The sequence below is a fragment of the Protopterus annectens genome, chromosome 3.part0 (genome assembly GCF_019279795.1).
Source record: "Protopterus annectens isolate FY-2018-M chromosome 3.part0, PAN1.0, whole genome shotgun sequence".
In the NCBI taxonomy this organism is placed as follows: domain Eukaryota; kingdom Metazoa; phylum Chordata; order Ceratodontiformes; family Protopteridae; genus Protopterus; species Protopterus annectens.
Genome location: NC_056731.1, coordinates 686,169,198 through 686,183,149, shown reverse-complemented (window position 1 = coordinate 686,183,149; position 13,952 = coordinate 686,169,198).

Here is a 13,952-nt window from a genome sequence, read left to right as displayed (position 1 = left end):
TCTATCCATCTTATAATGAGACACTGAATAATTTGAAACTACCTACTAAACCAGTGGCAGCTGGTGACTTCAAATTAAAGGGGGGCTGCAGGAGATAGCTGAATGGGTGGGGCCAATGGGAAGGAGTATGGCCAACTAGGAAGGGGCGGAGCTGTGCTCAAAACCACAAAAACTGTGATTTTAAGCAAATACTCTGGCCTGGGTGCCAAATCGTCATTATGAGAGCCCAATGAAGACAAAACGAAGTGTAGAAGAAAACAATGTTTCAATGCATTGGCTGCATGACAGCTTACTTAATATCTAGATGGAGACAAAAAGGTTGTGAGGCATGAAAAAATAAATTACTTTTTAAATATATTAGTGAATTGCCAGTCAAAATCAGGTATAAAAAAACAAGCAGCACTCAACTCAAACTACTGCTCCTTGCACTGCAGTTCTAATTATAATTTATATTCAGCATTATAAAAGTACCAAGTAACATGCTGAAAGTAGTAATCTCTGTGATACCCCCACTTGTAAAAATGTTTCTTATCCAAAAAAGACCTGCTGCCTGATAACTATTTACTTGTTTCATTGGGAAAACATGATCAAAGTAAAAAATGAACAGCAAACAAGAAATAAGCTCAATATAAATTGCTTAAATGATTACTGCACAGGTTATGGACCACACATGATAGATTGGAATTCTGTTTAGTTTATGGGTAAAGCCTGCAAAGATGACTACAAGTCTCCAACAAATGTAATTAGCTTCTGAAAATACTGTAATCCTCTCCTTTATTACAAAAAACTGTCATATGTCTTTTAATACCCAAGGCTTATAAGTTAACTAGTTATGTAAATATTCTCTGCATGGCAACAACAAAAAGGCATTCAATGTTGATAATTCTTTAACAGTATACTTATTAAAGCTTACATAGGTTCATAGGCTCATAGGTAAGTACTAGGCTATCTGACCGAGGGCATCTATAAGCCTAGCCAGAATGTGTTGGCTTTCACCACTCCCTTATATTAGTTCCCTGTGCCTCTGTCCAGCAGAGCCATTAGTTCCCCGTGCCTCTGTCCAGCAGAATCACTGCAGTGATCCCAGGGGTAAATTTTCTGCTTCCCATCCACTCGTCAAGGTTTTTCTTGAAGAGTGTTAGTGAGGGGCTCTGCTTAATGTAGATTGGAATCCTGTTCCAAAGCATGGGGAGTCTCTGGGACAGGAATCTATCCCTCCCGCAAGTCCTATTTATCATTGTGGTGAGGTTTAGATCCCTAGAGCGTGTGGCTCTTGAGAATTTGTGTTTTTTTAGGTGGAGCATGTCCACCAATTCTGGGTTGGACATGGCCTTGTATGTCAGGTAGAGATCACCTTTGAGTAAGCGGTATGTAACTGAGTACAGCTGGAGTTTCTTCAGTCAGGCTGCATAGGGCATATGTTTGAGGACAGTAATCCTCTTGGTGAGGTACTTTTGTGGTCCTTCCAGCTGTTGCAGGTGTCTTGTAAGGTACATCCCAAATGGGGCATTGTACTCTATGATGGGTCTGATGAGTGATGAGTAGAGGGGCACAATAACCTCTTTTGTTCTACATGCAAACCCTTTTGTGATTAGGTGGGCCACATAGAAGGATTTTCTAACAATCTTGGCAATATGATTATCAAAGGAGAGATTGCTATTTACTTGGGTCCCCAGATCCCTTATTGCATTTTCTGTATTTAGGGGATTACCACGTATGTGGTAGTTCACAGGTACTTTGTTTTTTCCAAAGGGGATGACTATGCACTTTTTAGCATTTAACTTGAGGCAATGATTTTGACACCAGGTATCCGTCTCAGTGAGACCCTTCTGGAGGATGTCTGTATCAGCTGGAGAGTCACTTATGGCCCCCAGTTTGCAGTCGTCTGTAAACTTGGTCAGCCATAGTCCTCCTGTGCTTGCCTGTACCTCTGAGAAGTATATACCGAACAGGAGGGGTCCCAGGACTGAGCCCTGGGGGACGCCACTTGTAACTGGTTTAGAGTTGGACCTAGAGCCTGCGACTCTCACCGTGTGGGTTCTATCTGTGAGCCAATTGGTAACCCATCTCATGACATAGGGGTTTATGTTCAGGCTGGTGAGCTTGTCTATAATACCAGAATGGGGAATGGTGTTGAAAGCCTTTGCAAGGTCTAAGTAGGCTGTGTGGACATCTTTTCCCTCATCTAACACCTTGGTAACTGTCTCAAAAACTTTCACCAGGTTTCGGAAGCGTGATCTGCCTTTAACAAAGCCAAACTGGGTAGGGTCCAATGTTTGAAGGTTCCCAATGTCTCTGTTAATGAATTCCATGATGATGCACTCCATCGCCTTGCAGACCAGGCTAGTCAGTCTTATAGGGTGATAGTTCCTGGGGTCCATTGTGGCTCCGCCTTTGTGGACCGGGATAAATGTTGCTGTGCTCCACTCAATGGGTATGTAGCCTGTAGAGAGGCTGAGATTGAACAGTGTATTTAGGTGAGGGGTTAGTTCATTTTGGAGCTCATGTAAGACACAGCCTGGGACACCGTCTGGTCCCATTGAAGCTGTATGTTTGGCTTTGGTTAGGGCTGTTTTAACCTTTGTGTCAGTGATTTCTGGGGCACTACATTCTTCTGGTATGATTATGGGCCCTTTAGGGGGTGAGAGGGTGGTGAAGTTTGCACTAAACCTGTCTGCCAGAATGTTGGCAATATCAGTCGGTTCAGTGTATTTTGTGTCATTCTGCACCAACTCAGAGCAGATCTGAGAGGTTCCACTTACTTTCTTGACATAGCTAAAGAACACTTTGTGGTTATCATTGGAGTCCTTGGCAATTTTTCTTTCAAAGCTAGCCTTGGATGATTTTTATGAGGGATTGTAGTTTCTTGCTGATACTGATCAGGGATGTCTTTCCTTCTTGGGATTTTAATCTTTTCTGCACTAGTTTCCTCCTTGTATTGTATAGCTTGTTAATGGCAGGAGTCCACCAGACTGGTTTCCTTTTCTTGGAGAAGTGAGTCTTGGTTTTGCTTGGGATAGCATGATCCATGCATTCTTGCAGGTGCTCATAGAGTGCCTTTGTAAGGGATTCAGCAGCTTGAACAGCATTGTCCTTTAGCATGGGGGCTGTGAACCTTTCCACCTCAGTCTTAAGTAGTGTGAAGTTTGCTTTTGAAAGGTTTTTCACTGTGGTTTCCTTCATTGGGGGTGGGGGTGGAATGTGGATATCCAGAGTAGTTAGTCTATGGTCTGATCTAACCAGCGAGGGTTTGACCTCCAGTGTAGAACACCGGTCACCTGTGTTGGTGATGACCAGGTGCAATATTTTGTCACCTCTGGTTGGGGTGTTGACCAGTTGCTCCAGGGCAGTCGAGTTTATAAATTCTAGGAAGCATTTGGCAAGGGAGTTAGTACTTCAATAGTTCTCCCAGTTAATGTTTGGGTAATTGAAATCACCCAATATTAGGGAGTTTGGTAGGATCTTCATGTTTTCCAGTGTCTCCATAAACACGGAATGGGGGTCCTGGGTCATGGTGGGTGATTTGTAGCAAGCTACAATTTGAATTGCAGTTTTGCCCATTGTTAGTTGCATATGGATGATCTCTGAAGCATTGTGCTGTGCCACTAACCTGGAGGTGTGGGTATCCTTGATGAATATGGATACACCCCCACCTTGTGTGTTTCGGTCCAGGTTATGTTGCCGAAATGTATGGTATGAGTTATAGCCTGGTAGTGCTGGGGTGCTCTCTGGAGCCTTAAACCAGGTTTCTGTTACTGCACAGATATCGATGTTCGCCATACTGAGGAGTGCTTCGAGTGCATGCATTTTGAGGTTTAGACTTCTGGAGTTGAGTAGCATTACCCTCAGTTTTTGGTTACTTGTGCCATTTACAGTGGTGGGTTTGTCTTTTGAGCCTTGCCTAAAAAAGGCACTATGGAGGTGGCAAAAGCCTTGGCCAGTATTCAAAAGCCTAAGGGTGACAGGTGCAAGCCATCACTTGTGAAGCAAGGTGGCTTATCGAGCATGTCATCCCAAGTGGACAGATATTGGATCCCCTTTGAATGACACCAGAAACTTAGCCAGTTGTTGAAATTGATCATTTTTTCTTTATACTGTGGCATCATTATTGGTGAGGGCAGGATGCTACTCATGATCAGGGTCATTCCAGCCTTGGCTACAAGATCAGAGAGCTTTTCCATGTCTCTTTTCATGTAGTCCAGGGAGGTACATTTCAGGTCATTCACACCAATGTAGACAATGACAGAGTCATATTTGTACTTGTTTTGGAGCGACCTGAGTGGTTGTGTTATGTGGCAGATCCTGGTGCCCGACAGGCAGCTAACTGTAACCTTCTCCTTGTCCAGCCTAGTTAGTGGGACATCATTGTGCCTGACTATAGAGTCGCTTATTACTAGTGTGTTGGGTATGTTATTTTGCCTTAAGGGCTGTGATTACATGGCACACTGATTATGTGAAGTATGTGTTTCATGGTTTGTGATGGGGTGTGGAGGTTGCTTGGGTGTCTGCTTTGGAGATCTCTGTTTCTTTTGCAGATTTTTATTTAGAGCCTCCGAGTATGTTTTCATGTATTTATGTGTGTTATTTGCCGGTGTTGGTTTAGTAGGTCTATGTGAGACTGGTGAAAAGTTGCAATTATTTTCCTTCTCCTCTTGACTGCCAGTTCCAATCTTGAGTTGAGAGAGCTTTGCCTCCAGTTTGGCTGTATAATTGCATCTCTCACATATCGTAGTGTTTGGTGGTAGGAGGAGAGGGTTGTCTGTGTACATGAGACAGTTGTAACATTGCCTCAAAATGCCCAGATTCACCAGTTGGACTGGAGAGTACACCTGAAATTGCCCTTTGGACATGCCTGAGTAGTTAAAGTGAACTGTTTTACTGATTAGCTGGTAGGGATTAATTGAGAGCCTTGTCCTTCTGGACAGTATAGGGGGGCATAGTGCTAGGGTTAATTAGTGCTATGAGTCTTGAGCAAGTGCGGGGCTGTGAAATGAATGGTTTGAGTGCTTAAGTTGAAAGTCTGTTATAATCTCAGGCAAGCTTACCTGATGGTCATTAAAGCATTGCTACTTAAACACAGAGCAACAGGCACTGCAACAACATGCATTTTCTGAATAATAAGAAGCATAAATCAACTGTATAAAAATATGACAGAAAACCAGAACATTCTGTAAAATCAAGGACAGATGAAAAGCCACTGTAGTACTTGCGTCTACCTTGGATGGGGGGATACTGTGCACATTTACACTGCATAACTGCTCATTGCCTTGCTTGGACACATCCAGAGTCACTACATGGGGGAGTGGGGTGCAACAAGTATGTCACAATTTGAAATGTTTCTGGCTGATGGTGATGGCCCTGACATGTTTGTCATACCTCTCAGCCTTAGAGCAAGATATCTGGACAAAGCCATAAATAGAAGTGGGTCAAAGGCCCAAAAATAAGGACAATTTTTAAATATTGATCTTACAAACTTAGAAAGATAATACAATAGTAGGTCTTGCATTAGTATGAATTTTCTGAAGGGTATGAAATCTGAAACTCAAATGTCTGTCATTATTTTCTAACTTCAATCTTAAATGATTTGCCACTAATTTTCAAAAAAACAAAATTTTATGAAAAATGGACCAAAAATGTGATGCAAAAATATAAAATAGCCACACAATACAGCTGGGAACCTGTCAAAGAAGGGACACTTTTTTAATATTAGTACTTTTAAGTTGAGCAGCTGACAAAATAAGAGAATCTACATGCATTTCTGAAATAAAAGTAATCTATAACTCTGATCATTACAATTATTTATTAATTGTAAACCATCCACATTTTCTTCCAAAACTGCCATTTTGCAGAGGGATTATTAGGGGGAGAGCAACATTTTGTGCCAAAATCTGGGACAGTTGAGAGGTTTGTATATACCTAATTCTATAAAGCGATTTATTTGCGTGTGCCTCTCAACCTCTTAATGCAGGAAGTCTGGACAAGGCCAAATATATTGGGGGAGCATACAAGCAGTACTAAAATTGCTCTTGTATAAACTTAGTTGATAGAATAACAGGTCTTGCTTTAACATGCATTTTTCTGAAGGGTATGAAGTCTGAAACTCAATGTCTGTCATTATTTAGTGACTTCATTCCTAAATGATTTGCCAGAAAATGACAAATTTTATGAGGAACAAACCAAAAATAATAAGAAAAATCTATTCATTCTGTAAAAATCTGGACAGTTGAGAGGTATATTTCAGATGGGGCTGTTGCTGTCTTTGAGTGTGCCACCCTTCCTCCGTCTCAAAATCATGGTCGAATGGGGCCTGCCCCTTCAGCCATTCCAATGTCCCATTACTTGGCTATTCCACCCCATTTACCATAAACACTGTAATGTGTATACTGCTTTACTTGTACAATGATTTGGATTTCATTTAAAAGTTTTATTTTACATTTTACAGCACAGATACTAATAGGCATCTGCTAAACAAAACAATGCAATCTCACAGTGAAAATAGACTTAGCATTAAAACTTCTCTGCTCTTGAAACTCATGTTGAAACAGCATTGAAACCCACATTCAAATAAAATACATCTGGCCAGTGGCAGATAAAGATTAACCTTGGGCTGTTTTCAAATCATAGGCCCCTAGCACATGAAACATACATGTGTTCTTTGATACACCTTCCTGATTGTATTAACTTATATTCCTTGTACAATGCAGTACAGTTGTTAGAGGGTGTTTTAAATTTATTGTTTTGAACATTTTTCCAGTAAACAATGAAACAAAATGCATGCACCAATAATGACAAAACTGCTCAACTGAGAACATTCCCAACATAAAATTCTACTCAAACTTCTACAATCCACCAGTATCAGTAAATATGCACAATCTCCTCAGAAGTAAGTCATCTAAATAATTCCACATTAAAGAGATCTGTAACTAATGAATACATTTCTGCCAGCAAACAGCGTTATATTTCATTGTTTCATCTACAAATAAAGTGCTTGTTGCCTTGAGGAATAAATTGAGGAATAAATTGCCTATGTTACATTAAAAAATGATAAACTAGTAATATTGCAATAGGGAATGGATGGCAAATTGATAACAGGTTCATAGTTACTAGATATCTCCTCCAAAGAGGACATTCTTAGGACTGCAGCATCCACCCTCTTTAAAAGTACAACACAGTTAGGTATCAGCAATACATCTATATACTATGAGAGTAGAACCCCCAGCCTTCTGCATCAAAAGCAAGTACACTGCTTGTTGTGCAATTAACTATGCAAACAGAATCAGCATAAGCAGCACTAAACTTCGCTTCCCCTGAAGCTCTCAGCTCCTTGTAAAATCCACTTGATACTCAACTGTATCTCTCAACTTTGCAGCACAAGAAATCTGGAAAAAGGCAGCATTTATTGGGGGGGGGGACAAAAGCCCAAAAACCAGGGACACATATTAAACATTGCTTGTATAATCTTGGAAAGTTGCTAGAATAAAATGCTGAGTTACCACCATGCATTTTACTGCCAAGTCATTAACATAGTACACTACAGTCAGAGCAGCATACCACTATGCCAAATCAGCTGTTACTTGAAACACAGGAAGACTGAAACTTAAATGGCTATCATTTAGTGAATCCAGTTCTCACAATAGCTCTCAACTTCTTAGCACAAAACACCTGGGCAAAGCCAATAATGGGGAATACAGCCCCCAAACATATTCAGTGAATTCAGTTCTCACCATAGCTCTCAACCTTTAAGCATAGCTCTCAACCTTCCATCTCTAAAATGAGGAACACTAGCCCTCATAATGTGGAACAAATGAGCAAAATGTGGAACACACACTAACAGCTTACTAACAAATTCAACTAGGAAAGTCATATGATTGTTAAAATATACTAGTTTTACTTCTAAAAGAGATATTTTAATGAACTAATATGATCCCTTTCTTTTTACCATGAATATCAGTTAAAAAATTCTTGACACTGAATGTGTGACAGACCCTGTCAATGTGGAACTTTGAGGAACATGAGTTTTTTAAGACACCAAATGAGGTACATTCATTATAATGAGGTACACGTGAGAGTCATGCCTCTTAGCACAAAAAACCTGGACAAAGCCAATAATGGGGAAATACAGCACCAAAAATAGGGACAACGTTCAAATATTGACCTTATAAACTTAGAAATTTGGTAGAGTAAAAGGTTTTGTGTTATCATGTACTTTCTGAAGAATATGAAGTCTGAAATTCAAATGCCTGTTATTATTTAGTGAATTCAAAATCCAAAAAACACAGATTTTCTGAGTAACAGAACAGAACAAAAATATGAGGCAAAAATCTGAATAGTTTTCACAAATGGTAGTTGGTAGGGCATCCAGGTTCTTGGTATCTGCACCCAAGGTACAAGGCATGAGCCTGAATTATTCTCTAACCACCAGGTATATCCTTGGGTTTGAGCCTTTCCTGAGTTTCTCTCTAGAAACCATGTATATTTAACTGAGGCATTACACACACACACACACACACACACACACACACACACACACACACACACACACACACACACACACACACACACACAATTTTAAATGAACCAGATGTGCATTAGCAAATAACAACCAGGTCTGTTACACATGCTGGCTTATACATGACATTCCTGTCTCCATTATCCGAGAAGGTCTTCACTATCACAGATAAACTGTGCTGGTTATGGGTAGAACTAATACTGAGAAACGTTTCCTCATAGCAGCTATCTTTATAGATAGCATTACAGCTTCTAAAGCTCTTGATAATTCACTTCAAATCAGGAAACTCATGAATATTATTGATGTGATAAGAGACAACCATCTTAATCCACAGCTACATTTCCAACTGCACCTTCTAAGTTATTTCTGTTACATCTTCCTTAGACATTAAAATTTTCTAGTCAGGTCTGCCATGGGTGTTAGTCCATATTCCTGTACTCTTTTCCCTCAATGTTATTAACCTTTTAATTGATCTACCACAACTGAAACAAACATCCCATGTGGATAATTGTGTTTCTCCATAAATTAGCTTGATCCGTACATGATATCCAAAACATCCTCTGCAGACAGTTTAATCTGCACAGGTAAATGGCACAGTTTACCCAATTTACATATAACACAAGTAAGCCTGTGGTCATGCTATCTTGGACTGCAAAAACTGAAGGTTGTTACCAGAACCCAACTTTATAGTCACCTTTGGATCATCCTATCCTTTAATTTTGTAAGCATAAGTGGCTAGGATTATGTTTAGATCTAACTTTGTCATTTAAACCCATTCAAGAAATGGTGCTGTTAAGATCATTGGCTAATGTAGATACTGTTATAATCAAACAGGTATACTTTCATTTAAGGCTAGGAGAGCCAATCGGTTTAGTATTCTCATTTCAAAAGTGTTATATACCCACTGTCATTCTAGTATCCCCTAAAGTCTTTGTTTAATACCAAGGTCTTACAAACCAAAGTCAATGGAATCTATCGGTTCATTTCAATAGCCAGTCAAAATGAATATTATTTTCTTACTCTGGAGAACACAAATTGGCTGTCAGTAACAACCAGCCCTGCCCTGTCATTTGTTTTGTTCAAGCTTTTTCACTTCCCTAAGTATTAAATTAGAGGTTAAAAGTTTTCTCTACCTGCTTATGCCTCAGGCTTTGTGGACAGTAACTTTAAAATCTATTATTGCACTTCTCGTACATCTGTGTTTTACAATATTTTATTTCTGGATACACTCCTGACAGTAAAGCAGCAAGTGGTTTAAAAAATATATGACTTTTTTTGATGTTTTGGTTTTACTGCTGTCTCAGTCTTTTCTATGGCCACACCCAGAAAATGATGCCAAGTTAGCTATAGACAATTATTTACATACACTTGCAAAGCATTCTGGGTAACTAAAGGCACCATACTTCTTTGAGGAACTACTACTTATTTATATTATGGATTCACTAATAGGGCATCAAATGTGCTTACATTTCAAGGATGCTGTTCCACTTGTGAGAAATAGCTGATAAATTGTCTTACAAAGATATAAGACTCCCTTATCGCTGCAGCTAAACATAAAAAAAATGTGTTATATACTAATGTAGGAAGAGAAGGATTGTTCAACAAATGTTAAAGGGACAGTGCTTATGAATTAAATTAATTGTAAAAATAGAACATGCCACAAACACTAAAATAAATTTATATGGTGTATGGTAAGGAGATTACTTCCATCACTAACTGTTGGTTATTTAAATTTGCTAGGAAAAGTGTGACAATACACTTTATAAAGGCTCTGTTGTTGTTGTGTCTTTCGGCTTTTCCCAGTTAGGGGCCGCCACAGTGGAACTCCGGTCTGCTAATGATTGGCAGTAGATTTTTACGTACCGAGTTGCCAGCCCTGACGCACAACCTTCAATGAAGATATGGCCATTCACGCATGTCTCCAGACAGAAGGTGCTCTAACTGAGAATCGAACGGGACAACGTCTTACTGTCAGGCGAAAGCACTACCGCAGCACCACCACTACTAATCTATATATAAAATAGCCTTTCCTAATAGAGGTCCATCAAGTTGGAATCAAGTTATCAAAAGAGCTCATGGCTGAGACCAATTATGCTATATAATTTTCTTTCAGAAATAGCCCTGCTTTTAACATACACACACTAATACAGCTGTTATCAACAAAATGGCTAATGCAATTTGTCTAGCTCCTTATTTTTATTTCATTCACTAATTTGTCAGCCCAGTGCTGTGCTCCACAGATCATTCTGGCTAGCAAGTCACTGTACATGCTACATTATTAAGTGATGGCTAGGCCAGTGCTGAGTTGTTGCTTTTCCACAGGACATTTTATATGACTAAACAAACAACATCCTATGGTGTAAAGAATTGAGCCCTTTCTTCTGTCTGTAACTTCATAATGTCTGGAAATCTCTTAAGTTATTTGTGTAAATATGTCAGTGTATTCCATACTGTACCATCTTTCAGTGCAAGGGTTTTATTTTTAATTTAATTGGAGATTTATGTTAAATTGTTCAGCATAACAGGATTGTGATTGAAAGGGTAAACTAAAACTGCATATTTTAAAACTTAGTACAATGTTCAAGATCACACTGACCCCCATTTCATGCTCCTTCTTATCTACTCTTCACTCAGCAGAATACTGCCAATATGTTGATCATAGAATGCCATACTGCATCTATCTCTTAAGTAGGGTTGCCACTTTTTCAAATGCCCAAAGAGGGACATTTTTGGCACAAATATCAAATTTTGCAGGCCAAAACATACCCACGGCCAGTACAAATAACAGAACTTCACTTTTTTTGCCTAAATAAAAACTTATTCTTTTAGCATTTTAATTGCTTATTCTGTTTCTTATAGCATTTAGGTGTTTCAGATACAGAATAACTGTCTTATGCAACTATTACATAAAATATAGGAAATAATTTTGTCCTAAAATCTCAGGACATTTGCCATTTTTACAATTTTTTTGCAGGACACAACTGCCCAAAGATGGACTCTCCCTTGCAAAGTAGGACAGGTGGTAAGCCTACACCAAAGCAATCTTTTTGTTCACACTGAAACTTGTTTTTAACTAATCAATACCTCTCAAGGGACTCTGGCTGACAATATTTGCAGACGATTGTAAGTTGGGAGCTATTATTAACTCTACAAGTGATGTTAACATCCTACAGAAAGGCCTCACTGAGACCAATAACTGGTGTCAGAACCATGGCCTTAAGCTCAATGCCAAAGAATGTGTCGTCATCCCCTTTGGGAAAAACCCATTTCCCATAAATGACCACATCAATGGTAGTCCACTGAACACAAAAGGCATTATAAGAGATCTGGGAACACAGGTTCACGGCAACCTTTCTTTTGACCACCACATTGCTACTGTGGTCAGAAAGTCCTTCTATGTGGCACATCTCATTACTAAGGGTTCTGCATCCAGGAAGAAAGAGATCATTGTCTCCCTCTACTCTTCCCTCATTAGGCCAGTCATCAAGTACAACACTCCATTTGGCATGTATCTCACTAGACACCTGCAACAACTGGAGAGGCTGCACAAAGAGGATCCTATGCCTTAAACACTTGTCCTATATGGACAGACTCAAAAAAATGCAACTTTTCTCTGTATCATTTTGCCTACTTAAAGCCGAGCTCTGCTTGACTTACAAAGTCATGTCTGACCCAGCCCTGTTAGAAATGCTACATCTAAAGAAATCCCAATCCCTCCACACCACATGCTCCAGAGACCTCAACCTCATTACCACAATCAACAGAACATACTGGAGGAACAGGTTCATAACCCAGAGACTGCCCATGCTATGGAATAGACTTCCCATACATGTCAAACAGATCACCTCACTGGCCCTTTTCATGAGAAATTTTGATGAGTGGATGGGAAATAGAAAATTTACCCCGGGGATCAGTCCAGTGGCTCTACTTGACACAGGCACTGGGAACTAAGGTTGGGTGGCACGATTCCAGGGTAATCCTATATGCTAGGCTTGTAAAGGCTCCAGGGCCATTAGCCTAGTACACATCTATGAACTTATGAACCTATAGCTGGGAACAAGCAGGCCACAATAAATTTCTTTTAATTATAGAAATATTCTTGTTAGCAGTTTCTATATAATTGAAGTATTTTGACGTCACTAGGAATGCATATTTTATGATGTAATTTTATAACTTAATATGTCATCAACAGAGACTCATAGCAGAGACAGCAGAGTGCCCAGATTTATAAATAATACTTGCCTAAGTACTACTGACAGCTTTGGAAAGGACATCTTTCTCAGTTGCATTCTCAGTGAGCAATATTTCAAATAGGACACAGTATGTCTACAGGCTAGTTTATTTCCTATCACTTGTAACAATACCTTATCCACCAGTCTGTGCCTGCTCTTTAGAATCACCAACTTAATCACATTAATATATCCCTGGACTCAGACAGCCTCATGGTGTACAGGGTGGAAGCCATGGGTACAGCCTAGCTGACTCAAGATTGATTAGCTTCTTATGTATTTGATGAAGCTGTCAGAGAAGAAGGGCAAGATTATCCTACAGGGAATGACCATGCTAGGTAACGGGATCATTCTTTAAGACCTGGTGAAGACCAGGACTTGGAACAATTGCCACACTAGGCATGTGGAAGGGTCAAAGAAGCATGGTTACCCTACTGCACAGGGCAGATACATTTTCAGCTGGCCACTCCTTATAGCTCAATCCAGCATTCAATCAGATATCAGCATGGAAATAACTCCACATCTACTACCCATTCGGCCTGTAGTGGTCTTCAGTGGGAGGCTACTGGCCAGTCACTTCCCTTCCATTCTCTTTGTCATGGCATCAGTATCGATGGATAGTAGTGAAACTGAAAGGATGGGGAAAGAGCTGAGCAGCTGATGGTTAGCTGGGTACACATACAGTCCAAAAAAAAACAAAAGAAAAGTTCCTGCACTTATATAAGCAATAGCTTTTTCTGATAAGCAATATCAACTTGGCTACTGCATCAGTCAGATGACAAAATGAAAATGCATTAAGATATGCCCTGTTGAATAACTCTTACATCTGTAATAACTACCTTGAAGTTTATGTATACCTACCCATACTTGTGTCATAAGACATAAAAAGACAAAGACCAACAAAGACAATATTCAAACACTGGTTCCAACCCAGTATGGCTTTGTCAAGGGAAGGTCATGCCTACTAAACCTGGTGAACTTCCTTGAGAAGGCAATGGATGAGGGAAGAATGGTGCATACCACCTACCTGCACCTTACTAAGGCATCTGATACAACACCCACTATAACTGAGAAACTCAACAAACAGGGAATAAACCCCTACATAACTTGCTGTATTGCAGCTGTTTCACAGCCAGGACCCAGGAAGTCAGGATTAGTGATACCACCTTCACTAAGAGACCGGTCGCCAGTAGAATACCTTAGGGCTCTGTGCT